The sequence below is a fragment of the Pan troglodytes genome, chromosome 17 (assembly GCF_028858775.2).
Source record: "Pan troglodytes isolate AG18354 chromosome 17, NHGRI_mPanTro3-v2.0_pri, whole genome shotgun sequence".
Lineage (NCBI taxonomy): Eukaryota > Metazoa > Chordata > Mammalia > Primates > Hominidae > Pan > Pan troglodytes.
This window is the reverse complement of record NC_072415.2, coordinates 83,373,582-83,399,548: the sequence shown is the minus strand read 5'-3', so window position 1 is coordinate 83,399,548 and position 25,967 is coordinate 83,373,582. Positions and strand designations below refer to the sequence as shown.

At 36.5% G+C, this 25,967-nt stretch overlaps 2 long non-coding RNA genes across 3 annotated transcripts in view; one reads left to right on the top strand and one right to left on the bottom strand.

Annotated features, from left to right (window-relative positions):
- The window catches only part of LOC134808628 (uncharacterized), a 100,030-nt gene that overhangs the window by 26,264 nt on the left and 47,799 nt on the right, over positions 1-25,967 (top strand). The window lies entirely within an intron of this gene.
- LOC107969525 (uncharacterized) overlaps positions 1-25,967 on the bottom strand; it is a 48,332-nt gene that overhangs the window by 14,455 nt on the left and 7,910 nt on the right. The window lies entirely within an intron of this gene.

Below are 25,967 nucleotides of genomic sequence, written 5' to 3'. Positions count from 1 at the left end.
ACAAAGGCACTGGTGAAAAAATGTAAGAATTTCAGTAGGTAAATTATGAAGATTCTCTAAGCAAACACAGCCAATAAAACCCCCAAACAATCCACAGACTAGAGTGAATAATCCCACAATGAAAAGACACAGGCATGTATCCATAAGAAACAACAGCAAACAGGGAGCCATGACCTCCCCAAATGGACAGGGCAAGTAACCAGTGACCACCATAGTGAGACAGTGACACATGAGCTCTCTGATCAATAATTCAAAAGAGTAATTTTCAAGAAACTCAGTGATCTCCAAGATAATACAAAAAAAAAGTGATTCAGAAATTTATCAGAGATATTTAATGAAAAGATTGAAATAATTAAAAAGTCAAATGGAAATCCTCAAACTGAGAAATATATTTCTAAACTGAAAACATAGTTAAAAGTTTTCCAAACAAAAGTTATAATAATTCACCACCACCTGACTAGTCATATAAGAAATACTAAAGAAGATGCTTCACTCTGAGAGAAAAAGACACTAACATGAAAAAAGAAAACATTCAAAGGTATAAAACTCATAGGTAAAATGAAGACAACCCCAGAACACCTCAACACTGTAATTGTGAAGTGCAATCCACTTATAACTAGTGTGAAGCCTAAAAGGCAAAACTATCAAAAGCAATAACAGCTACAGCAATGTGTTAAGTGATAGGCAACAGAAAATTATATAAATTGAGACAACCAAAAGTCAAAATCTGGGGGCAATGGAGTTAAAGCCTCTGTCATCCTCTTTCTAGATTTGTATTTCTTGACCACCAGGCTACAATTATACCAGTCCAAAGGGAATGCAGTTTCCATGTTTAAAGCACAATTTTACCCTTTATATTTAATTTCTCCATTAACCACGCTGTCACACATGATAGTATTTATTCATTTGATAAATTGACTTAATAATGTTGTTTACACGTCTAGGAGTTAAATGAATGGAAATTTTATTCCAACTGCAAGGTAAAACTCCTCTTTGAAGTATCTCAGAACGCATCGTAGCAGTACACTTTATGATAATTATTAATTAATTTGAATATTCAACATGGCTCACTGGGTCTTTAAAAAATAACATGTTTAGGGAATTGAAAATTGGTTTTGAATGATTTCTTCCCCTTAGAAAATTGCTATATTTTCTGTTAATCACAAATTTAAGAGCCATTGCATAGCTCTTAGGGCTATAAATATTATGCTTCATTTCTTAATTCAGCCTGACTCATATGTCTCTCCAAAGAACCAGGCATTTAGATGTAAAGTTTCCAGTAGGGATTTCTTAATTAGCTTTTAATAAGATAAAAATATTAGCATTTATGGTTTCACTCTTTTATTCAGATAAAGTTTAGAATTTCCAATATTAAACACCATGATTATTTATTTTCCTTTTGAGCTCTAAAGAATACTCCATTAAATTGATAATGAAGGACACAGGAATTTATTTGTAAAGGATATAATTAATACTCCCAATTTACATAGTTTGTGTGCTTTGAAATAACAGTTCATAGGTCATTTATGAAACCTATCTCGATAGCTTCATACTTCATTGTACGGGGAAAAATAAATATTAATGGACAGCAACAACAGAATATATGTGCTTCAATGTTATTGAAAGTGGGTGGCCTTCACTAAATTTAACTTCAATACAAAAGAGCATGTTCCCGTTTCATTGGGTTATTTAACTTGGAGGGCCCATCGTGTGTATTAAACTGCATAGGATAGAGAAGGTATAATAAAATGTGAGCTATGTAACCTTCCCAAATAATTTACCATGTATTTAATGTATTACTCAAATTTCCATATATAAATGATTTATATTTTTGCTACTTTCAGCGATGTAGTTCAAATACTTCTTTCCTGTGATCCTTTTAAGCTCCATCTCTCTACCCACCATAAGATCATAATAAGCTTTACATTATATTTAGGTCTCATATCCAAACCCCCTCATTCCTTGTGATCCACTGACTTCAAGTCTAGTGTTCTTTAAAATAAATATGAGTTATTGCATGGTAAAAATACATAAGCAATAGGACGGTAACATTAAAGGCAGTAAGAGAATGCAAAATTCCATAAAGGAAGGGAAGAGAGGGAGGCTGAAATAGATAATCTTATCAGGAATTATATGTAAAATGGTTCCTCCCTTGTCTCACTTGATTTGTTCTTAGTTTATCAGCAGCTGTGACAAATGCAAAAACATGACTTTCCCATCGATCTCTTTGTCTGTTGAAGGAAATTTTATCATTTCTATGAAAGATACTTATTTGCCCTTTCTGACTGCATTCTGAAAGAGTCCTTTTTAGAATATAAAGGTTAATCAAAATGCAAGTTGTATTTTGATGAAAAAATAAAAAGAAACATTTTCCTGGGCCGTCTGTCAACCCTCAATAAAATTTGAGAACATCCTATTAAATTTTACTTCAAAGGGGACAATAATGTAAACTGCAAAATGAATAAATGAAATTAAAAACTAAGAGCATGTCTCATCCCACAACATATACATATATCGAAACCATAATGTACAACATAATTATTATAAATTCAAATTTAAAAATATGATTCTCTTAGGATTAGTCTTTCTGTAAAAGCTGTTAGTATATACTACATTTCATTTGCATTTCATGACAAGAGAACGGTAATGAACACAAATTATAAAAGGTGATATCTTATCAATAGTATTTAATGTTTTGAAGAAATAGACCAGTGTACAAAAGTATAGGGTATTCATTTCTGTTACTGTATTTATTAGTTCTTACTAGGAGAAGAAATGTAACTATTCTCTTCAAAACCGTTAAAAATCAAGCACTGAGGCAGCCACACCATCGTTTGCTCCCTATGTTCCGATATCATTAAGATGAGCTCAAAGACAAATTAAATCTTGATTCAGGGTAAAAGTTTCTCCTAATCCAGTTCTTTTATCATAACCATGAAAAAAATCACTGAAAATTACTTTATACAAGTTATGCAGCTCAGAATTGTTTTTCTTGATATTTGATCATTTTGAAATATGACTAAGCTTCTGCTAGAGCCTCTAAACCAATCTCTTGACTTCATCTTCTCTTTCATTCTGCAACCAAACCTGATTAATCTTCTCAAAGTACAACTCCAGTCATATTGCTTCCCAGGTTAAAAGGTGTCATTAATGCCTCAATATGAAAGGAAGTCTCGGAGGAGCCAAGATGGCCGAATAGGAACAGCTCCGGTCTACAGCTCCCAGCGTGAGCGACGCAGAAGACGGGTGATTTCTGCATTTCCATCTGAGGTACCAGGTTCATCTCACTAGGGAGTGCCAGACAGTGGGCGCAGGTCAGTGGGTGCGCGCACCGTGCGCGAGCCGAAGCAGGGTGAGGCATTGCCTCACTCGGGAAGCGCAAGGGGTCAGGGAGTTCCCTTTCCGAGTCAAAGAAAGGGGTGATGGACGGCACCTGGAAAATCGGGTCACTCCCACCCGAATATTGCGCTTTTCAGACCGGCTTTAAAAACGGCGCACCACGAGACTATATCCCACACCTGGCTGGGAGGGTACTACGCCCACGGAGTCTCGCTGCTTGCTAGCACAGCAGTCTGAGATCAAACTGCAAGGCGGCAGCGAGGCTGGGGGAGGGGCGCCCGCCATTGCCCAGGCTTGATTAGGTAAACAAAGCAGCCCGGAAGCTCGAACTGGGTGGAGCCCACCACAGCTCAAGGAGGCCTGCCTGCCTCTGTAGGCCCCACCTCTGGGGGCAGGGCACAGACAAACAAAAAGACAGCAGTAACCTCTGCAGACTTAAATGTCCCTGTCTGACAGCTTTGAAGACAGCAGTGGTTCTCCCAGCACGCAGCTGGAGATCTGAGAACAGGCAGACTGCCTCCTCAAGTGGGTCCCTGAACCCTGACCCCTGACCCCCGAGCAGCCTAACTGGGAGGCACCCCCCAGCAGGGGCACACTGACACCTCACACGGCAGGGTATTCCAACAGACCTGCAGCTGAGGGTGCTGTCTGTTAGAAGGAAAACTAACAAACAGAAAGGCCATCCACACCGAAAACCCATCTGTACATCACCATCATCAAAGACCAAAAGTAGATAAAACCACAAAGATGGGGAAAAAACAGAACAGAAAAACTGGAAACTCTAAAACGCAGAGCGCCTCTCCTCCTCCAAAGGAACGCAGTTCCTCACCAGCAACGGAACAAAGCTGGATGGAGAATGACTTTAATGAGCTGAGAGAAGAAGGCTTCAGACGATCAAATTACTCTGAGCTACGGGAGGACATTCAAACCAAAGGCAAAGAAGTTGAAAACTTTGAAAAAAATTTAGAAGAATGTATAACTAGAATAACCAATACAGAGAAGTGCTTAAAGGAGCTGATGGAGCTGAAAACCAAGGCTCAAGAACTACGTGAAGAATGCAGAAGCCTCAGGAGCCCATGCGATCAACTGGAAGAAAGGGTATCAGCAATGGAAGATGAAATGAATGAAATGAAGCGAGAAGGGAAGTTTAGAGAAAAAAGAATAAAAAGAAATGAGCAAAGCCTCCAAGAAATATGGGACTATGTGAAAAGACCAAATCTACGTCTGATTGGTGTACCTGAAAGTGATGGGGAGAATGGAACCAAGTTGGAAAACACTCTACAGGATATTATCCAGGAGAACTTCCCCAATCTAGCAAGGCAGGCCAACGTTCAGATTCAGGAAATACAGAGAACGTCACAAAGATACTCCTCAAGAAGAGCAACTCCAAGACACATAATTGTCAGATTCACCAAAGTTGAAATGAAGGAAAAAATGTTAAGGGCAGCCAGAGAGAAAGGTCGGGTTACCCTCAAAGGGAAGCCCATCAGACTAACAGCGGATCTCTCGGCAGAAACCCTACAAGCCAGAAGAGAGTGGGGGCCAATAATCAACATTCTTAAAGAAAAGAATTTTCAACCCAGAATTTCATATCCAGCCAAACTAAGCTTCATAAGTGAAGGAGAAATAAAATACTTTACAGACAAGCAAATGCTGAGAGATTTTGTTACCACCAGGCCTGCCCTAAAAGAGCTCCTGAAGGAAGCGCTAAACATTGAAAGGAACAACCGGTACCAGCCGCTGCAAAATCATGAAAAAATGTAAAGACCATCGAGACTAGGAAGAAACTGCATCAACTAATGAGCAAAATCACCAGCTAACATCATAATGACAGGATCAAATTCACACATAATAATATTAACCTTAAATGTAAATGGACTAAATTCTCCAATTAAAAGACACAGACTGGCAAATTGGATAAAGAGTCAAGATCCATCAGTGTGCTGTATTCAGGAAACCCATCTCACGTGCAGAGACACACATAGGCTCAAAATAAAAGGATGGAGGAAGATCTACCAAGCAAATGGAAAACAAAAAAAGGCAGGGGTTGCAATCCTAGTCTCTGATACAACAGACTTTAAACCAACAAAGATCAAAAGAGACAAAGAAGGCCATTACATAATGGTAAAGGGATCAATTCAACAAGAAGAGCTAACTATCCTAAATATATATGCACCCAATACAGGAGCACCCAGATTCATAAAGCAAGTCCTTAGAGACCTACAAAGAGACTTAGACTCCCACACATTAATAATGGGAGATTTTAACACCCAACTGTCAACATTAGACAGATCGACGAGACAGAAAGTCAACAAGGATACCCAGGAACTGAACTCAGCTCTGCACCAAGCAGACCTAATAGACATCTACAGAACTCTCCACCCCAAATCAACAGAATATACATTTTTTTCAGCACCACACCACACCTATTCCAAAATTGACCACATACTTGGAAGTAAAGCTCTCCTCAGCAAATGTAAAAGAACAGAAATTATAACAAACTATCTCTCAGACCACAGTGCAATCAAACTAGAACTCAGGATTAAGAATCCCACTCAAAGCCACTCAACTACATGGAAACTGAACAACCTGCTCCTGAATGACTACTGGGTACATAACGAAATGAAGGCAGAAATAAAGATGTTCTTTGAAACCAACGAGAACAAAGACACAACATACCAGAATCTCTGGGACGCATTCATAGCAGTGTGTAGAGGGAAATTTATAGCACTATATGCCCACAAGAGAAAGCAGGAAAGATCCAAAATTGACAACCTAACATCACAATTAAAAGAACTAGAAAAGCAAGAGCAAACACATTCAAAAGCTAGCAGAAGGCAAGAAATAACTAAAATCAGAGCAGAACTGAAGGAAATAGAGACACAAAAAACTCTTCAAAAAATCAATGAATCCAGGAGCTGGTTTTTTGAAAGGATCAACAAAATTGATAGACCGCTAGCAAGACTAATAAAGAAAAAAAGAGAGAAGAATCAAATAGACACAATAAAAAATGATAAAGGGGATATCACCACCGATCCCACAGAAATACAAACTACCATCAGAGAATACTACAAACACCTCTACGCAAATAAACTAGAAAATCTAGAAGAAATGGATAAATTCCTAGACACATACACTCTCCCAAGACTAAACCAGGAAGAAGTTGAATCTCTGAATAGACCAATAACAGGAGCTGAAATTGTGGCAATAATCAATAGTTTACCAACCAAAAAGAGTCCAGGACCAGATGGATTCACAGCCGAATTCTACCAGAGGTACAAGGAGGAACTGGTACCATTCCTTCTGAAAGTATTCCAATCAATAGAAAAAGAGGGAATCCTCCCTAACTCATTTTATGAGGCCAGCATCATTCTGATACCAAAGCCGGGCAGAGACACAACCAAAAAAGAGAATTTTAGACCAATATCCTTGATGAACATTGATGCAAAAATCCTCAATAAAATACTGGCAAACCGAATCCAGCAGCACATCAAAAAGCTTATCCACGATGATCAAGTGGGCTTCATCCCTGGGATGCAAGGCTGGTTCAATATACGCAAATCAATAAATGTAATCCAGCATATAAACAGAGCCAAAGACAAAAACCACATGATTGTCTCAATAGATGCAGAAAAAGCCTTTGACAAAATTCAACAACCCTTCATGCTAAAAACTCTCAATAAATTAGGTATTGATGGGACATATTTCAAAATAATAAGAGCTATCTATGACAAACCCACAGCCAATATCATACTGAATGGGCAAAAACTGGAAGCATTCCCTTTGAAAACTGGCACAAGACAGGGATGCCCTCTCTCACCACTCCTATTCAACATAGTGTTGGAAGTTCTGGCCAGGGCAATTAGGCAGGAGAAGGAAATAAAGCATATTCAATTAGGAAAAGAGGAAGTCAAATTGTCCCTGTTTGCAGACGACATGATTATATATCTAGAAAACCCCATTGTCTCAGCCCAAAATCTCCTTAAGCTGATAAGCAACTTCAGCAAAGTCTCAGGATACAAAATCAATGTACAAAAATCACAAGCATTCTTATACACCAACAACAGACAGAGAGCCAAATCATGAGTGAACTCCCATTCACAATTGCTTCAAAGAGAATAAAATACCTAGGAATCCAACTTAAAAGAGATGTGAAGGACCTCTTCAAGGAGAACTACAAACCACTGCTCAAGGAAATAAAAGAGGATACAAACAAATGGAAAAACATTCCATGCTCATGGGTAGGAAGAATCAATATCGTGAAAATGGCCATACTGCCCAAGGTAATTTACAGATTCAATGCCATCCCCATCAAGCTACCAATGACTTTCTCCACAGAATTGGAAAAAACTACTTTAAAGTTCATATGGAACCAAAAAAGAGCCCGCATTGCCAAGTCAATCCTAAGCCAAAAGAACAAAGCTGGAGGAATCACACTACCTGACTTCAAACTATACTACAAGGCTACAGTAACCAAAACAGCATGGTACTGGTACCAAAACAGAGATATAGATCAATGGAACAGAACAGAGCCCTCAGAAATAACGCTGCATATCTACAACTATCTGATCTTTGACAAACCTGACAAAAACAAGCAATGGGGAAAGGATTCCCTATTTAATAAATGGTGCTGGGAAAACTGGCTAGCCATATGTAGGAAGCTGAAACTGGATCCCTTCCTTACACCTTATACAAAAATCAATTCAAGATGGATTAAAGATTTAAACGTTAGACCTAAAACCATAAAAACCCTAGAAGAAAACCTAGGCATTACCATTCAGGACATAGGCATGGGCAAGGACTTCATGTCCAAAACACCAAAAGCAATGGCAACAAAAGACAAAATTGACAAATGGGATCTAATTAAACTAAAGAGCTTCTGCACAGCAAAAGAAACTACCATCAGAGTGAACAGGCAACCTACAAAATGGGAGAAAATTTTCGCAACCTACTCATCTGACAAAGGGCTAATATCCAGAATCTACAATGAACTCAAACAAATTTACAAGAAAAAAACAAACAACCCCATCAAAAAGTGGGCGAAGGACATGAACAGACACTTCTCAAAAGAAGACATTTATGCAGCCAAAAAACACATGAAAAAATGCTCACCATCACTGGCCATCAGAGAAATGCAAATGAAAACCACTATGAGATACCATCTCACACCAGTTAGAATGGCAATCATTAAAAAGTCAGGAAACAACGGGTGCTGGAGAGGATGCGGAGAAATAGGAACACTTTTACACTGTTGGTGGGACTGTAAACTGGTTCAACCATTGTGGAAGTCAGTGTGGCGATTCCTCAGGGATCTAGAACTAGAAATACCATTTGACCCAGCCATCCCATTACTGGGTATATACCCAAAGGACTATAAATCATGCTGCTATAAAGACACATGCACACGTATGTTTATTGCGGCATTATTCACAATAGCAAAGACTTGGAACCAACCCAAATGTCCAACAATGATAGACTGGATTAAGAAAATGTGGCACATAAACACCATGGAATACTATGCAGCCATAAAAAATGATGAGTTCATGTCCTTTGTAGGGACATGGATGAAATTGGAAATCATCATTCTCAGTAAACTATCGCAAGAACAAAAACCAAACACCGAATATTCTCACTCATAGGTGGGAATTGAACATTGAGATCACATGGACACAGGAAGGGGAATATCATACTCTGGGGACTGTTGTGGGGTTGGGGGAGGGGGGAGGGATAGCATTGGGAGATATACCTAATGCTAGGTGACGAGTTAGTGGGTGCAGCGCACCAGCATGGCACATGTATACATATGTAACTAACCTGCACAAGGTGCACATGTACCCTAAAACTTAAAGTATAATTAAAAAAAAAAAAAAAAAAAGAAAGGAAGTCTCTACCCAGAATCTACCTAGAAATCAAAGTCCTTTGTAATTTAGAACCACCTTTGAGAGGATGGTATTTTATAATTGAAGCAAAATACAACGCATATGTTTTCTCTTTTTCCAAATAGATCTGTGTTTTTGCTGCTCCATAACTCGGTTCACTACCAGTGTCTTCCTGTGGAAATCCTAGCTGCACTTAAACAGCACTTGATTTCAATTGCACATTTCTTGTTGAAAATACTGTTGATTTGGAGTTAACAGGAAACTCACTCTTTCAGGCACATAAGGAGCCCAGGTCACCGATCTGAGAAAAATGAAACAACGTCACTAACTATGAAATTAGACATTTAAAATTGACCTATATGAATGTTTATGTTCATTGAGGTGGTCATAATTAAGCATATGGTAAACATTAATACAGTCTAACTACCTCTGTGATTTGATTACTTCTACTAGTTTCCCCTAGGGGGAGTTTGCTTAGTGGTGGTTTTCCTCCCCTTTCCTCTACACTCCGGATCACTCATCTTAGTTGGTATTTACTTCCGGTGCATCCTCTGGGCTTGCTGGTGTTCAGGATCATGGAAAAACCGAAAGTGACTGTGTATGAACCGATGGCAAGATGTGGTCTTTGCATCAGGAAGCAGGTAAACAAGGTACTATTGACTACTAAAGCAGTGCTCCAAGTACCGTGATTCTCTCAGGGTAACCTCAGCCAGAATTCTAACAGTGGCAACTTGGAAGTACTAGACATTTTATCAGCTTTGTGCTCTCTGACAACAGAGTCTCTAGTTTCCCCAGAAACTTTTCTCTTACCTTTCTTCATATTTCATTGATGTCAACTATTTCATTATTATTTTGCTAATAGGCCGCGGATTTTTAAATGAAAACATTATGTAAGTAACAACAACAACAAAATCAGTTACTACAAAAGAGATCCAGAAATAAGTAAAGTGTGAAGAATAATCACATAATCCTATCACTCAGACAAAAATACACATTACCGATATGGTGTATATTCCTTAGACTTAAATTTTTTACATATTTACAAGAAAATATATATGTAAAATATATATATTTTTACATTGAAACAAGAAAAAGAAAAAAATATACATGTATGTATATTCTATCGTACACATTTTTACTTAGCATTTTCTTTTTCACACAGAATGTATACAGTAGATATTTTATGTGTCAGTGCATTTAGATCTAAACTGTCATATAATGGCTGTATTGCATTTGAGTAGCTGACTGAACCGTATGCATTTAACTAATCACTTTTAGTTTGACACTGAGGTAATTTCCACGTTTTTCCTTATTTCCAGCCACACTGTGATAAACAGTTTTGGTTACTTTTGTGATTATTGTGCCTCAGGTTGTGACCATAAATTAGAAATAATACTGTGTTATGTTCAAAATATTACTTCTCTACTTAATATATCAAATTGTTGCCTCAAAAATCTTAATTTCAAGTGCTCTGTGAAAACTAGAGTACTTATAATTTTTTTAAAAACAGATTGTCACCACCCATGGGGAATCAAATCCAGTAGCTGTAGGGTAAGGCCCAGCTATGCCAGCTATGCTTTTCTTTTCTTTTCTTTCTTTCTTTTCTTTCTTTCTTTCTTTCTTTCTTTCTTTCTTTCTTTCTTTCTTTCTTTCTTTCTTCCTTCCTTCCTTCCTTTCTTTCTTTCTTTCCTTCTTTCTTTCCTCTCTCTCTTTCCTTCCTTCTTTCCTTCCTTCCTTCCTTCTTTCTTTTTCTTTCTTCTTCTTTCTTTTTCTTTTTTTCTTTTTTTTTGTTTTGACAGAGTCCCACTCTGTGCAGGCATTACAGGCATGAGCCACCGCCCCCAGCCTGCATTTCTAAAAGCTATACAAGATGATCCTGACATGCAACCAAAGAACTGGTACTAACAGGTTACCCACATATTTTTTGTCATTGCAGAAAAGACAAGACTCTAAGTATTATGAATGCAGAATCTTATATGAGTAAGTAAAATTTGACCCACTGAATTGTATAACCTTAAACTGAGTCTATTACATATAAAATGAAGTGCGGAACTCAAGTAATAAGTTCACACTTTTTAGTAAAAATACCTTTACTACTCTTAGCTAAATAGTCCAAGAAAACACCCACATTGCCCAAGCAAACCTTAATATATAACTCATTTTAATGTATAAAATGATTAACATTTATGTATTAATATTGTATATATTATTCTTCCAGATTGAAAGTTACTCTAAAAATAAAATGACATTAAAAAATCACTTTATTGTGGGAAGGGAACATTGACAATTTTCAAATGGTTTTTTAATGTCTGGTCATATTTCCTGATCATGTTATTTACATTTAAGGCACAAAGTGTTCAGTGCTTGAATCTATCTTTCCAGGAATCACAGAGTTTATTTATGCTTTTATGCTACAAAAGAAGGAGTATAAGTTAAGTTTGCAGACAAATACTTAAGGTTTGGGCTAAGCAGTTGCACTTAGTCTATAAGTAACAGACATCAATAAAGGTGGATAAATTGGGGTAGAATCATAATGATTTGAATCTACATGATAGACAGTTTGGAGTTAATTAAAATAAGACACATGAGAGAATTGAAAAGTAGGATGTTGATCTTATTATGACCAAAATAAGCTAGGAATATTCATAAGGCAACTAGAAATGTCCTTTTTTGTGTGTTTGAATTGCTTTTTCCAAAATTTGAACATTTAAATTTATACATTTGAGAAAAGAAATAATATGCTCAAGAGAAAGAATAGAATATAGCAGAAGGCCTGATGGCCAATTTTGAGAGACAGTCTAAGTGTGGCATGAGATGACATCACAGTTTGTGTTTCCTGCTCATTTCATGTTGCACAGATTATTAAAGAGATTCTTACTGTGGATTTGAGAAAGGAAATGTACAAGGGCTACATGGAAGCCATCAAAAGCTACTGTGGTATGTAAAAAAAATATAGCAGATTACCCAAATAAATTGGAAATTTATGTACACATAAAAATGGGTACACAGCTATTGATAGCTGCATTTTTTTCACAGTGGCCCAAACTTGGAAGCAACCAAAATATCCATCAGTATGTAAATAGATAAACAAACTGGGGTCTATCCAGACAATGGAATATCATTCAGCACTAGAAACAAATGAGCTATCACGCTGTGATGGTTAATTTTTGGTGTCAACTTGACTGGATAAAGTTAATCTAGACAGCTGGTAAAGCACTATTTCTGGGTGTGTCTGTGAGGATGTTTCTGGAGAAAATTGGCATGTGAGTCCTTGAACAGAGTGGGGAAGAGCCTCCCTCAGTGTGGGTGGGCACCGTCCACTTTACTGGGGACTCAGATAGGATAAAATGATAGAGGGAAGGCAATTTCACTCTTTCATTTTTGGAGCTGGAGCACCCTTCTTTTCCTGGCCCTGGACCCCAGAACTCCAGCCTTCTCTGGCCTTTAGACTCCAAGACTTGCACCAGCAGCCCCCACGTTCTCAGGCCTTCTGCCTCAGACTGAGAGTCACACCCTCATCCTCCCTGGTTCGGAGGCTTTTAGACTTGGACTGAGCCACACTGTTGACATTCCTGGTTGTCCCACTTGCAGGTGGCCTATCATGCCACTTCTCAGCCTCCATACTCACATGAGCCAATTCCCCAAATAAATCCCCTGTTTTCTATCTATTCATTTATCCATCCATCTATCTGTCAACCTTCTATCTATCTATCTATCTATCTATCTATCTATCTATCTATCTATCTATCTCTAGAGATAGGAATCTAGGAATTCTGTCTGTAGAAATCCCTCACTAATACACATGCCGTGAAAATACATAGAGGAAACTTAAATGTATATTACCGCGTGAAAGAAGCCTATCTGAAAAGTCTACACACTGCATGATTCCAACTATGTGACATTCTAGAAAAGCCAAAACTATGCAGACAGTGAAAAGATTTGTGGTGGACAGGGGTTAGAGGGGAGAAAGATGGACAGGCAGAGCACAGTGGATTTTTAGGACAGTGAAACCTCTCTGTATACTATAATGTGATCTACATCATTACACATTCGTCCAAACCCACAGAATGTAAAACACCAAGAGTGAAGCCTCATGTAAACTATGTATTTTGGGTGATAATGATGTGTCCATGTAGGTTTATTGATTATAACAAATGCACCACTGCTGTGTGGAATGTTGATAGCAGCGGAGGCTGCGCATGGGTGGGGACAGAGGGTTATGGGAACTCTGTACTTTCTGCTCAAATTTGCCGCAAACCTAAACAAAGAATTGCATATTAATTTTTAAAAAATGTATAGCAGAAAACTTGAAGATATTCACTCTGACTAAAGGGAGAGAATTTAAGCACGAACAAAAAAGGTTGAAAGGATTACATATATCTAAAATTCATGAGTTGATAAAGATTTTTGTTTTTTAAAAAAAGAAACACCTCCTTGTTTTCAATCAGAGTTTGCTAAGGTGCCCATATACAATTTGGAAAATTGGCATGATTTGCATTCATCCTGCCATACATCTCTGAGTTTTCTTTTAGGTTAACTTTCTATTTTTTGGAAAAGACTCCATAAGGGATGATAAAATTAGAAAAATACTGTATTGCGATCTGTAATGTAATAATGAATTTAGACAACATTCGATGGATCAGTGGATGATGTAAGCATTAGGTGACGAGTTGATGGGGAATGTTATGAGAAAAGTTCAGACTGCACGTTACCCAGTGATATCAGCATCACCAAAAGAGACCACAGATGCATAAGTGCCTCAAAATGTGATGAAATGGAGAGTGTGAGGCATGGCCTCTAAAATTTATCATGTACAGACGTAATTGAACTGTTAGCTAATTAATTTTCTAGGTCTAACTACTTTTGCAACATCTGGAAGAAATAGAGGAACAAGTTAACTCATATAAGGAAGAAGCAATAAACTAAATGCGGAAAGTTGGACATTCTTTAGGGCTGGTTTTGATGATTAAAGAAGAAAAAAATGGAGAGTAAAATAGATGTAGAAGACATAACAACCAAAATTAATACTTGTGCTTATTTAAATGCTGAATTAAACAAATATGGTATAAGAAGAATATTTTGATTCAATTGGAAACTTTCAGATATGAAGCAGATATTAAATACTATTCAAATAATACTAAGTGATTAAGGGCAAAATTGTTAGGTTAATTCCATATTGTTATGTAAAATTTTGATATGATTTTCATTTAGGACAACATACTGGGTTCAGTGGAGAGGTTGTATGATATCTGGAATTTGCTTTAAAATCCTGCAGCAAAAATTAATTAAAATACATAAATAAGTAAATACAATAAAAACAAGTGGGGTGATTAGAAAAGATTGAAAGCATGTTCACAATGATTAAAGCTTGTTTCTAGATATGTGGTAGTTCACTATAATATTCTCTCTACTTTCTTTGTTTCAAAATTTCCATAATAAACAATTAGAAAAAAGTATTCACGTATCTATTTGTTACCTACATCAATAATTTTCTCTTCCTTATGAGTTTACTCCTTTTAGCTTATAAACAATCTGCCGGCTCCCCCACATAATGAAACAAAAGCACTTATCTGCTTCTGTAAAAACAAAAAAAATGCTTTAAAACAGGTAGGTGTCTGTATTTGCTTTCTCCTATTTTCTATTCCTCATTGTCTCTCAAACCCACTACGGTCAGGAGGATTTTCCACCACTTCACTGAAGCCATGCTTGTCAGTTTTACCGAAAACTCTCATATGGGACATTTCCCAGTTCACTCTACAATTCTTAAGGTCTTACGCCAATGAACAGCAGTATTTGACCCAGTAGAATGTCGTTTCTTCCTCAATATACTTTCGTCTCTCGGTTTCCTTTATACTGTGCTGCTTTGGTTTTCCTCATACCTCACTGATCACTTTTGCTTTTGTTGCTGAGCTCTCATATGGATGCTGACCTTGGGGAGCCTAGCAATGGCTTTAAATGTCATGTCCATGCTGATGATTGCCAAGTACATCTCATCAGCTCGCCCCTCTCACGAACATCTGAAAAGCTTACCTGTACACCTGACATTTCTAACTTCATTCTCATAGATAGACATTTCATTTTTTACATCTCCAGAATTGAGTTTCTGGTCTTTCCTCATAAATCTGCTTCACCGGCCGGGCATGGTGGCTCAGGCACGTAATCCCAGCACTTTGGGCAGCCGAGGCAGGTGGATCATGAGGTCAGGAGGTCAAGACCAGCTTGGCCAAGATGGTGAAACCTCATCTCTACTAAAACTACAAAAATTAGCCGGGCATGGTGGCAGGCCCCTGTAATCTCAGCTACTCGGGAGGCTGAGGCAGGAGAATCTCTTAAACCTGGGCGGCAGTGGTTGCAGTGAGCTGAGATCTCTCCATTGCACTCCAGCCTAGGCAACAGAGTGAGATTCCATCTCAAAAAAAAAAAAAAAAAAAAAAAAAATGCTTCACCTGCAGCCTTTCCTGATTAAACTGATGAAAATTATATCCTTTTAATTACAGTGTCAAATAATTAGAGTTGTTCTTGATTTCTCTCTTTTTCAAACAGTCCACATCCAATCCATCAGGAAACCCTGATGTCTTTCAAAATATATTTAAATATGTCTTCACCTTCCTTTTCCTATTACCACTGTCCTGTGAGCTAAAGATTTTTGGGAAACAGCTTTTAAAGAATCTCCATGGTTCTGCCCTTTCCCTCCTCGCTCCCTCTAGTATACTCTGAATGAAAAAGTTACAGAAATCTGTTTTTAATAATCTGATTAATATAAAATCTTCATTCAAAAACCTATGGATTTGTTTCATTGAGAGGCAAAGCCCAAGCCCTAGATTGAGATCTGGGTCCTTCCGTCTGTGGGCTTCCCTCCTGTTAAGGCTGAACCGTGTAAAAGTGCGTGGTCCCAGCTTAGGGATTTTTATATTGACCTTGTTAAAAGAAAATCCTTAGCCAAATTAAATTTAACAGAGATTAATTGAGCAAAGAACACTTCACCAATCCAGCAGCCTCTGGAGCCAGAGTATGCTCAGAGAGACTCCAGTACAGCCATGTGGTGGAAGAGGATTCATGGACAGGAAAAGCAAAAAGTCATATAGAATAACTGGTGACAGCTCAGCTTTTCCCTTGTTGGAACACAGTTTGAACGGATGGTCCCTTTTGATTGGCCAAAGCTCAGTGATTGGCACAACCTCAATTACAGTCTGCTTACATCTCCATTTAGGTTACGGTTCACTGCGTACAGAGAAACCTTTAGGCTGGACTTAAAATATATAAGGTGGCAGTTTTAGAAGAAAGTTAATTTAACACCCTATAATGCAAAATTATTGATGTAAATTATATACAACACTATCTTTAATATTGACCAATCAAATTACTTTTTTATTTTTAACACTAAGTTTTACATGAGTTAATCACAAGATTCAGAAGATTGAATACTTTTCCAAAGTGAGTATACAACTGAGTCAAAATTTTAATGCAGGTCTTTCTCTGACTCTGGGGTGCTTATTCTTACCATTAAATTACACTGCTTCCAATGCAATGATGGAGAAATTGGATTCCCCATTGTTCATAGACATTTGTAAATATGTAGAAAGATCTCCACTATTTTCATTTTTACTAATATTGCACAGTAAGTTTTATTCACTGTTACTAGTAGAAATTATTTCCCAGTACTGATGTCTTGTCCTAATCACATTTTAGATTTTACAAATACTGAAAATGGTTTTGTCTGAATTCTAATTCTCTGTTCTGAACATTGATTGGCTTTTGAAAAAAGGTTTCAAATAAACTTAAATAAATTTGAAGCTATTGCTTATTTTATTTTCCACTTCATTTTCTTTCCAGTGTAAATATATATATATATATATAGTTCTGGAAATTAGTTTTTTTCTTACAAATCTTCAATCAAAGGTTTAGTGTGTTCAGGGGATCCACTAGCATGCCACAGGATCATAAATTTACTTCTAGGGTAGTGTTCTAAGGTCTGCTCAGCTATCATCATCAGCGTGGTAGTTTACTTTTTCCACTGGAAGTAAACGCAGTTTATATAACCTATTCGTGTCACTGACAGTGGCCAAATACTTCAAATTGTGCCATACATTTTACAGTCTCAAAACTCTGTGAGCATAACATGAAATGAACATTTGCTTCTGAAGGTCCCTAGCATGCCCTTATCTGTGTGATAATCCGTGGGTGGCCAACAATACCACACTAATATATTTCTGAGCGGTGTGCCGCATATACAACATTTCTTAATAACTCAAGATTGATACTACCTTATTAAAATGTAATCTGGGGTTTTATTCCTGTTAGAGTTAGTTTGAAATCATGCTTATAATCATAGGTAATTTCATTGGCATATGTAAATTTAAAATAAGAATTCAAATGCCTCATAATTAAAAAATCTATCAAATTTGGAAAATTCTGTGTGTGAATTTCTTATATCAAGATAGCAGGCTAAGATAAGGGTAACTTTTCTGTCCTCTGACGTTAATGAAGAAGTTCAGACTTGCTGTTTGAGGCACGTGATTAAGGAACATTTCCATATCCTCCAGTGCAATACTCAAGCAGTGTCTCATGCAAGAAACAAACTCCCAATACTCTTGTTTTTGCCCTTAACTTTCCTTTTCTCTGTAAAGTTGAATGGTTTGACTTTCATCTTAACAAATGCAAATATTCTAAGCCAAGGTTCATGTCTCTATGATTCATTGCAATACCAAAATGAAAACAACATATCTGAGTAATGACACATACAACCACTTAAAATTTGGTGTCTGACCCAAAAATCAATTCCGGATTAATGAGTGACAAGAGTCAGATAAAACTATGTTCCTTATTTGCTCAGGCTTAATTTGATTTTCCCAAGCTCAGTTCATGTAATGATAAATTATTGACTAACTCCGAGGGCCCTGCTAACAGAAGTTGTATTGCCGTGAAACCTACTTCACATGGTTGTCACGGGGCACTTTTCTGGGTGTATACATACAAATGGAATTTATTTTTCTACCTGCCTCAAGGATGAATCGTTATTTGAGTGCTTGGTGCTCTTAAGAATTATGCAGCCCTTATTTCTGGCCAGGATCTTGATGAAACATTTTGCTTCTTGGTTTCAGTTTGTGCAGTTCACCACTTATTCTACCACAGAATCTACCTCAGTCCTTCCACGCTGCATGTTCATTCACTGTGGACCTGAAGGAAACACACTTGCTCTTTTATTAGTGCATGGAGACATAATGAGATAATTTTTTAAAAAACAATAAAATACACTTGGACAGGTTTCCCAAGAAATTTTCAATCACCCCATAAACAAAGAGACTTTGACAATAATTCTACCTATTGGCTTTATATCTGATGTTATTTTCTAGATTGCTACATAGAGGTGGATTAAGGATTATGTGTCTAACAGTGATTTATAAGTTGAACCTAACACATCATTCTTAAAATTCAACTAATGTCATCCCTAAGAAGTTGCAATAAAATGTCCTTTGCATTTGATATTATTTTGATACTTGATTTCGGTACTCCAGAAGTACTAGTATGGCACAACTACTATTCCGGTATAATATTATAGCATGAATTCTACTTTAAACTATTTTTTGATATTTATTATTGTAAAATATTTAAATGTTAAGTAACAGTAAAAAATTATGATTACTTTTAATCTTATTCATAAGAAATCACTATTATGAATGAGCGGGTGGATAGTGCCCTGGATTTTTATATCCATTTACAGACACATATTTGGTTATAAAATATAAGAACATGCTCTCTGAATTATCTCGAAGTTTTTGTACATTGCATATACATTTTCCCATCTGTATATGGAAATCTATTTTATTCTTTAAATAACTGCAGACTATGACCTATTACGTGCAGGTATTCATTTATACATGTATACAAATTATGTGACAAGACATTTTAGATTGTTTCCAATTTAAAAATATTATTGTAAATAATGCTGTAAAGAACGTTCTCCTGCTTAATTTTTGTCTGTTTCTACATGACAATTTCCTAGAAGTAAAATTTCTAGGTCAGAGGATATAAAAAAAGTGTATATATTAATATTATTAGTGATCTATTTTATGCTAAAATTGTTGAGCCCATTTATAATCTCAGCTGTAATATATTTTTCAAAATCCTGCTTTCAATAAACTTACTATGACTATAATTCTTTTTGTTGTTGTTGTTAGGGTATCTCATATTGCTCTGATTCTCATTTACTGGATTAATTCCACATTGTTTAGAAGATATTTTGCATAATCGCAGTCCTTTGAAATTTGTTGAAACTTTGGCTTATCATCTTGGTAATTTCGGAAAATGTTCCATTAACACTTTTAATGAATGTGTATTCTGAAATTATTGGTACTACAATACTTCTTATTCTTGCGTCAAGTTTATAATAATAAGTATTATTATCAAGAATAAGAATACTTCTTATCCTTGAGTCAAGTTTATTCATTGGTATCATGTCTCCTTTGATTTAATATATCCTTTCATTTGAGAGCTGAGTCAAAATTGCCAACTATGGTCCCCAAATACCTTTTGGAATTGATAGTTTTTTTTTGGTTTTAAATATTTCAAGTAAATATTTATAATTATGTATGTATGTATGTATTTATTTTTTTTTTTTTTTGAGACGGAGTCTCACTCTGTTGCCCAGGCTGGAGTGCAGTGGTGCAATCTCAGCTTACTGCAACCTCTGCCTCCCGGGTTGAAGCAATTCTTCTGCCTCAGCCTCCCAAGTAGCTGGGACTACAGGCGTGCACCACCATGCCAGGCTAATTTTTGTATTTTTAGTAGAGACAGGGTTGCACCATATTGGCCAGGCTGGTCTTGAACACCTGACCTCATGATCCGCCTGTGTCAGCTTCTCAAAATGCTGGGATTACAGGCATGAGCCACTGTACCTGGCCAATACTTATAATTATTTTACTGGAAGATTGACCATGTTATAGTTGTACAATGTCTTCATAACTCCAGTATTTTGCATTTTTACCTTCAACTCTACTTTTTCTGATAAAATATATCAGGTATTTTAACCATATTTCAGCTAATGTTTGCATAGTATTTCTTATTCCAGTCATAACTTTCATCTTTTTTGTACCCTGATTATTAAAATGTATACAATTCACATACCACAGGTTTTAAAATTCAATCTGACAATCTGTTTTTTAATTGAAGTATTTTATCTATTTATAGTTAATGTAATGATAAATGTAGTGCGTTTAGATCTATCATCTAGTATTTATTTTCAATGCTCTTTAACTTTCACTTTCATTCTTTTTTTTCTTTCATTTTATTTTGAATAAATAAAGAAAAAGCCAATTTTCTTTACTTTTTATTATCCTTTAGTTATATATTTATAAGGCCGTGGTCGTGGTTAGTAGTTTTTTTTTTTTTTTTATGAAGGTATGGTATCTTTATTTCATTGTTTTTGGTTTTTTTTACATAGATTTGTTGACCCTGCTTTAGTTTGTGGCCCTTTGTGACTCTGGGGCTTGATACTGTTCAGATGTTTTAGAAACTTATTGATCATGATCAGATAGTGTTTCTGATCTCTTCTCTCCTGGTTGCTCTTCTTGGATTCCAAATTTACGCTATGTTCCATCTATCTCTTCTGCTCTCTTTTATATTTTCCTTCTACTCTACTTTTCATAATTTACTCATGTCTAGGCACTGAACATCCTTTTTTTTCCTCCCATGCATTTTGAGCCCAGTGAAAACTCTAATTAGCTTCTTAGACTCAGCTGCTGCTTTCTGTTAGGCTTCTCAGCCTCTAGGCTCCAAGAAATTTGCAGATACACTGAGGGAAATGTGGCACCAAATATTGGGCTTCCATGGCTGTACTTGCCAACTTTGGCATCTTCACTCTCAAGGTTGTCTGCCCTGGGAGCCAAGAATTGTAATTTTTGTCTCTGCAGTGCTGTGCAACTCCCGATGGCCCTCATCAGCTTTTGTCCTGGTAGCTGCTACCTTTTTCTCTTACCTATTTCTCAATCAAATAAAGAAAATTAATGTAAGAATTCTGAGTCATAGCTCCTTGTATCACATCAACAGTGATTACAATTTTTAGCTCATGAAGAAAATTACCATGATTGCTCTCCTAAAAATAATTCATTATTCACTTATTTTTCAGGACACTTACAGGAGATCTATATTTGGCTAAAATTTTGCTAATTTTTCTACTTTATAAAAAAGATTGTCAACTTGAAAAATATCAGTTCTTGAAATATCTTCAAAATTTGTCAAGTTCAATTGATTTTTTGAAGTGTTTCATTTATCCTGGAATCTTGTATTATTTCAGGTACAATAGATTATACTTTATGGTTGAAAACATATTTTTTTATTTTGTATTACTCCATATAGCGTTCTGCCTGCCACAAAACAGTTATTTCTTCATAATTGATTTCTTTTCTTTTCTTTTCTTTTCTTTTCTTTTCTTTTGAGACGGAGTCTCGCTCTATCGCCCAGGCTGGAGTGCAGTGGCGCGATCTCGGCTCACTGCAAGCTCCGCCTCCCAGGTTCACGCCATTCTCCTGCCTCAGCCTCCCGCGTAGCTGGGACTGCAGGTGCCCGCCACCACGCCTGGCTAATTTTTTGTTTTTTTTTTTAGTAGAGACAGGGTTTCACCGTGTTAGCCAGGATGGTCTCGATATCCTGACCTCGTGATCCGCCCGCCTCGGCCTCCGAAAGTGCTAGGATTACAGGCATGAGCCACCGCGCCCGGCCCATAATTGATTTCTTTAGAGCCATCATCATATTCTTACATTAACGTACTGGTAAGGGAAATTTTTCCACTTCTCAAAAAGATTTTAATCGTTGTTATTTTCAGTTAAAAATAAACATAACTTTTGTAAAGATTAAGAAAATAGCATAAATCACTGGCACATAAACTTTCATATAACTATAAATATTAAAATATGCCCTATATTGAATCTTGTTGTGCTTGTTCAGTCATATTCTAAGTAACAGTATTAACTTAAGAAGAGGGATTCTATGTTTTCTGGGCCAGTTTTGCACAATTTGTGCCTCAAAGTTTGCCTGCATGGAAATGCCAGCTAATTTTTTCACTGCAAAGTTTTCATAATCTGCTATTTGGATGAAAACTAACAGCATATATCAACTTATTTTAAAATACAAAATGTCGCATTGATAAAACATCCTGTTCTAGTTTCTATTGCCACTTAACACACCATCCTGAATTTAGGAGCTTAAAACTATGGTGAATGTATTCTTATGATTTTGTGGGTTAGAAATTGAGGAAGGTCTTGGCAATTTCCTTGCTCTGATCTGGTGTTAAATGGTTTTCTGCTGACAGCAGGGGGGCAGGGCCACATTGTTCAAGATGATTCCACTGACAGGCTTGCTACCTTGGTGGGAAAAGGTAACCCTGATTGCTATCTCTCTCCCTCCATGTAGCTTCTGGGGTGCTTCATGAGGGTTCTCTAATAGAGCAATCATATTCTCTACATGACATTTCTAGGCCTGAGAGCAGCATGAGAACTGCCACTCTTCAAAAAGGCTATCCAGAAACGGTGTACCACTCTTTCCATTTTACCTTAGTATCAGAGAAGTCACAGGCAAGACCAAATTCAAGGAGAACAGAAACAGATCCCACTTTTTAATGGGAGGATTGTTAAATAAATTATATTTATTTGTTTAATACCATGCTGTATAAGTCAGCATTATTACTAATACTATTAATGCTAACAAATATATCCATTGCATTTTCTCATAATTTTTAAACCTTTTCTCTAAATGCATACCAACAGGAAGGCTATTGAATTATTACTATGTTCAGCCCAAAGCCATTTTTTTGGAAATTATAATAATTTCTTCCTGATTGTTATGAGCATTTTTATATTATCAGTAATTCAAACGTGACCCACCTGTTTTTTCTAAGTGCTTCCTATGGTTTGATTATTTGAGATATTATAATTTGTTTCCTGAATTTATTTTTCATATTTTACACCAAGAAGACATTCCATAGACATTTCTTTTTTTTTTTTTTTTTGAGACAGAGTCTCGCTCTGGCCCAGGCTGGAGTGCAGTGGTGTGATTTCGGCTCACTGCAAGCTCCGTCTCCCAGGTACATGCTATTCTCCTGCCTCAGCCTCCCAAGTAGCTGGGACTACAGGCACCCACTACCATGCCCGGCTAATTGTTTTGTATTTTTAAAAGAGATGGGGTTTCACCATGTTAGCCAGGATGGTCTCGATCTCCCGACCTCGTGATCGCCCACCTCGGCCTCCCAAAGTGCTGGGCCATAGATATTTTAGCAAATAGCATTTATCTCATCATTCTTCTTGAGATTTTGTGTCTTGTTTGGTTTGGTTCTACAGATTTACAGAAAAGATAATATGGGATTATGTGATATTTGTGTAATACTATTAAATCAAAGAACTGATAAGCCAGTGACCAGAATGAGTTAAATTGTTGCCTCATAAACTTCACTTACATGAGGGAGTAGTTAATAAATGGAATAATTCTGAAGACCTATAAAATTAGTTGGGAGAACTAGATACATATGTAGATTGGACTAAGGCTAAATTTATAATGAATGTTCCCTGGAAAAGCAGATAGACATTGGAGTTAGGTATATATTTAGAAATGAAAATATTCCTATGGTATTTTTATGTGATTAAAAAATACAAAGCTTCAATTGGAAATCTTCTATTTTATAATAATTTGCCAGACTATAGAAAACAACTATCAGAAGTAAAACATGTATAATATCTACAGGGATAATTAATTTCTTAAGAATATATTTCAAAGCCACATCACTGTAATATTGATGTGAAGTAGAATTCTTGGGGGAAAAAACCATCAAATATTTGCATCTTTATCATATCATCACTTTGATCACTGAATCATTGTCAGCTGATATATCTAGCTAATGATGGAACTTCTGTGGAGGTCCTCCAATTTAGAGGTTTTTCTGAGAAAGGGGAACAGGAGATTCTAAATTCTTAATAAGGTTAATCCAATTATTATCATGAAGAAGAATGACTGTTCAACCTAATCAGGAAGCATATTCTAGTATTATAAAAGTTTCTTAGAGCATATACACACACACACACACACACACACACACACACACACACACACACGTAGCCCCATTAGTAAGCTTCTAATAAAAGAGTGAAAAAATAGTAGAGCTAATTTAATGGGGAAAACCAAATGAAGAATGTAAGATCATGTACCCTTAACAGATGTCCTAATTAGATGTCATTAAGGAGACTATTCGGTGAATTAAAATTGAGCCTTTCACTTACTACCAAAAATATATCCTTTAATTTAAAATGGAGCTGTTATATAGGCTGAAATACCCACCTGTGAAATAGGAAAGTAGGTCTGAATTGTCTGGAATCGGTCTGCCATGCTCATTACAGTTCTAGGTCACTAAGGGGACATTGGATATCTAACACTACTAACTGAAATTTTTAAATGGAGAATAAGGCAAACTAGTTTTCACAAAGGTTCATGAAGATTTATAAATAGTTCACAAGGTCTTTGAGGATGTTTTAAAATTTGTTCTTTGATACAAAATAAAGTATTACACTATATAGATTTTTTTTTCATTTTTAATGGTAACTTCCTGTGGAAACACATTTTAAAAGAATAATAATTTAGTTTTTCAGGTCAACATTTCTCAAACTAGGAAGTAAGCCATAAACCCGTTAAGCCCTCTGGGATATTGGAGGCATGTATTTTTCTTTTTAACAAAGATTTTTATAATATTCAAGCGTGACATACAAAGCAGCGATTAATGCATTTTTCCCCCTGCTGCTTAGTTAGTACTATACAGAGAAACACGTGATGAACATCGGAATGGTATTAGTGTTCCTAATAATATTTACCTATATTTACTAATAAATTTCTTGTAATTAGATACAAGAATGACAAAATATAGTAGCAAAACTCGAAACCTTAGCCAGGCACGGAGGTGCATTCCTGTAGTCCCAGCTACTTGAGACCTGAGGTGGGAAGATTGCTTGAGCCAGTAGATGCGTTACTGTGTTGCTGAGGCAGGCCAGCCTGTGCAATATAGCAGTAGATCTCTTAAAACAAGACAAAAAATACTTCCTAATCTTGTAAATGTGTTTATAGAATTCCCTTTTGTGTTCAGTCCACCTGTTCTTGTCCGTTTGGCTAATGTCCAATTGACTTTTGTTAAATTCTCTAAGGGAAGGCTCCCCATTTAACCAATCAGAATAGGTGAGGCCCAAGCATCCTTCCATTCCATACCTCCAACCTGGTGCCTCACCTAGGATCCAATGATGCTTCTGGGGGATTACACAAAAGGAGTCAAATTGGGGAAGATTTTAGGATAAAGTTGTATTGCTATAAAGCAGTAATAAACTCTACAAGTGTGAGAACATAAAAAGCAGAGAGATCTGCGAAAGAATGAATCTCCTTAATCCTGAAGGTATAAATATTTTAATTATATAATCCCTAAATCTCCTAATACATCGCATTCAATATGTGTTTTAAAGAGTAGATTACTGTGCTGATTAACAAACATGCCTATGGTTGACTGATGAGCCATTGAACTTAGAGGTCCGCTTTACATCATGTGTGATTATGATACCCCTCCTTCTAACTTACAGAAAGTTCTTTCTCCGGGAATCAGTTTGTCAATATATGTAACCAATTATTAAATGGAGCAGGACTCCAAGCACTAGCAGGGCACCTCTCTTTATTTTTCTATAATCACATTCTTTAAACTTGCTCTCTCCAAGTGTCCTTCACTACCATTTA